This window comes from Pongo pygmaeus, chromosome 9 (genome assembly GCF_028885625.2).
Source record: "Pongo pygmaeus isolate AG05252 chromosome 9, NHGRI_mPonPyg2-v2.0_pri, whole genome shotgun sequence".
Lineage (NCBI taxonomy): Eukaryota > Metazoa > Chordata > Mammalia > Primates > Hominidae > Pongo > Pongo pygmaeus.
Window position 1 is genome coordinate 62,989,405 of NC_072382.2, and position 3,671 is coordinate 62,993,075.

Genomic DNA, 3,671 nt, shown 5'->3' on the forward strand with positions numbered 1-3,671 from the left:
AAGTTGGGAAAGACAAGAAGACAAATTATCTCCAGAGTTTCCAGAAGTAAATGCAGCCCTGCCAATACCTTGACTCTAGCCTTGTAATACCTGTATCAGATTTCTGACCTACAAAACTGTAGGATAACACATTTGTGTTCTTTCAGGCCACTAAGTTTTTAGTAATTTGTCATAGTAGCAATAGGAAATGAATACAACCTTTTCCATCATTTTACTTTCAACCTACCTATATAATTGTCTTTGGAGTGAGTTTCTTATAGGTAGTACATAGTTGAGTCATGTTTTTTAATCCACTATTTTAATTTTAATTTTATTTTATTTTTCAATACACGATTGTAGTCTTGAAAAAACCTACTGGCTGGGCATGGTGGCTCATGCTTGTAATTCAAGAGAGGTCAAGGCAGGTAGATAGCTTCAGCCCAGGACTTCAAGACCAGCTTAGTGAGACCTCGTGTCTACAAAAAAAAAAAAAAATCAGTCAGGTGTGGTGGCAAGTGTCTGTAGTCCCAGCTACTTGGAAGGCTGAGGTGGGAGAACTGCTTGAGCCTGGGGGACAGAGGTTGCAGTGAGCTGCTGCACTCCAGCCTAGGTGACGGAGTAAGACCCTGTCTAAAAAACAAAACAAACAAACAAACAAAAAACCTACAGCACCTGATATTCCCAGGTGGTTTCCCATCCAAGTACTAATCAGGACTGACCCTGCTTAGCTTCGAAGATCGGACGAGATCAGGTGCATTCAGGATGGTATGGCCATAGACTGTTTTTCAGTTGGTGTATTTAGACTATTACATTTAGTGTCATTGATATGTTAGAGCTTAAGTCTACCATTTTATGTTTTGTTTTCTGTTTGTTCACTCTTTTTTGTCTTTCTGTTTTCTTTTTCTTGCCTTCCTGTGAGTTAGTTGGTCATTTCTTAGAATCCCATTTTGATTTACCATATTGTTTTTTAATGTGCCTCTTTGATAGCTCTTTAGTATTTGGTCTAGGTATTACATTACATTATATCTACAAAACTTATTAACAGTCTATTGTTATTACTCACAATTTTTTCTGAAACTTTACACATTTTTGTTCTAGGTCCACTCTATGGCAGCCACTGTACCAGCTGCTAAGTTGTGAAGACGAATAAGGCACATTCACTGCATATAAAGAGCTTATAGTCTCATGGGAGGGTCAGATGCATTAAAAAAGTGTCCTTATAATGTATATGCCAAAATAGGAGTATTCATCTAAATCAGAGGTTGGCAAAGGTTTTTCTGTAAAGGGTCAGATAGTAAATAGTTTAGGCTTTGTGGGCCAAGTGATCTCTGTTACAACTATCCAACTCTGCCACTGTATTGTGAAAGCAGCCATAGACAATATGTAAATGAATGTTTGCAGCTGTGTTCCAATAAAACTTTATTTTCAAAAACAGGCAGTGGGCCAATTTGGTTCACTGGCTGCAGCTTGTTGACCACTGTTCTAGCTATTTTATTTATTTATTTATTTACTTATTTAGAGACAGAGTCTCACTCTGTCACCTGGGCTGGAGTATAGTGGTATGATCTCAGCTCACCGCAACCTCCGCCTCCCGGGTTCAAGCAATTCTCTTGCCTCAGCCTCTGGAGTAGCTGGGACTACAGGCACCCGCCACCACGCCTGGCTAATTTTTGTATTTTTAGTAGAGACAGGGTTTCACCATGTTGACAAGGCTGGTCTTGAACTCCTGACCTCGTGATTCACCTGCCTCAGCCTCCCAAAGTGCTGGGATTACAGGCATGAGCCACCGCGCTGGGCCTCTAGCTATTGCTTTTATTTCCTCTTTATGTTTTACTATGAAAGTATGGTTGTTATGATAATTAAATGAGCTAATATTTGTAACATGCTCAGAACAAGTCCTGGCAGATATTAAGCTCTACATGAGGTTAGTCTTTAGCTGTTCCTTGTCTCGCCCTCTATTCCATACACATAAGATGCCTGAGGCTTGATGTAGGTTATTTGGAGGATATGCTCAAAGGCTAACAGGGGCCATGGTTGATGCATTTGCTCATTACTTAGGTAGGTCACTTCAACAGCATCCTTCATAAATTTACCAGGTTCGTTTTGACCATGAGCTCCCATGAATCTTTGAGCATCTCTCTGCTTCCCTCCTCCCCAGCGAGTAATGAGATAGGGGAAGCCGAATTTCTTCTGGAGTTAGATGATCTGGCCTAATCCCTGCCTCTGCCCATTTAATTTCACCTCTGAACCTATAGTGTCCTCGTATATAAAATGGGAATGATGCTCTACCCTCACAGGATAAGTGTAGAAATTAAACAAGATGATGTGTATGAAAAGTACTTTGCAAACCATAAAGTACTTTGTAACTGCTGGTAATTGTTAACATTATTAGGATGTAAGAACTCTAATTCATTCATTCCTGGGTTCTTTTCCTACCAAGTTCTCAGCCTCTGTAGCAGGAAGGGTAGCACTTACACAGGCACTAAAGACCCAACGCCCAGTTATACCCAGGGAGAAAGGAGATTGTTATTTATATAATTAGTAGTTAAAAATCAGATTATTTGTGTATGCCTTTGTTCTACTAAATGATACCTCTGCGGCTTTCCAAACTTTATGTGTGCTGCATAGTCAACGGGGAAACAATTGACCTTTCTCTTGTTGAGGTGTGTTCATACAATTGCCTGCTAAGTAGGAGTTAGCAATTGAAATAAAGCACATTGCAGTGAGGCTAAAAGGCTACACATTAGCAGAGCTACTGATTCTTGTAGCCTGGGACCCAGAAAGGAATTCAATTCAATGCAGTTTAACCTGATTCAATAAATTGAGGTTTGCTATTTGCTGGACATTGTGCCAGGCACAATGGATACATACAGAAATGACTAACACAGCCTCTGCCCTCCTGGAGTGCATAGCTCCATGAGGGAGACAGATAGGAACTCCAAGTTATGGTGTAGGAGGAGCTAGGCTGGAAGAAATCCTGAAGGGGAGAAAATAAACGTTTCTTCTTCATGAGCTTGTTCTCACTTCAGACACAAGGGAGTGAGGTAGACAATGTGACTTCAGATAGAGTTAGGTGCTCTGAGGGGAAAAAAAGAGGATAAGGTAAGAGAATGCCTGGGGGTAGAAGGAACACCCCCATTTCCCTTTCCCTGGAGGGACCACTTTAAACCTGTTTAATTCTTTAGAAATTTACTTATCTCTAAATAACGTTTATAATGTTACTCCTTATTTTTTTGGTTTAGATGTTATATGTTTACTGCCCACTATATGGAAGATAAAGATTTAGCTCTGTTTTTAATTTTAGTTTTTGAGATCTTACTTTTACGTGTAGAATTAAAATCTAATGAAACCCACCCGTTTTATGGTAACTTAGAGTAGCCCTTGCACTGGTGGCCACCGTCCACCTCTTCAGCCTCATCTGGTACTGCATTTCCCAGTGCTCTTTGGCCATGTTGGCCTCGTCTCATTTTTTTTTAATTTGTTTTGTTTTTGTTTTTGAGACAGAGTCTCACTTTGTTGCCCAGGCTGGAGTGTAGTGGCGTGATCTCAGCTCACTGCAACTTCTGCCTCTAGGGTTCAAACTATTCTCATGCCTTAGCCTCCCAAATAACTGGGAATACAGGTGCCTGCCACCACGCCCAGCTAATTTTTGTATTTTTAATAGAGATGGGGTTTCTCCATGTTGGCCAGGC

The 3,671-nt window shown here is 40.5% G+C and overlaps 1 pseudogene; it reads right to left on the minus strand.

The window, feature by feature from the left end:
• Positions 1-639: 639 nt before the first annotated feature.
• On the minus strand, positions 640-758 carry LOC129009073 (5S ribosomal RNA; annotated as a pseudogene).
• Positions 759-3,671: the final 2,913 nt, after the last annotated feature.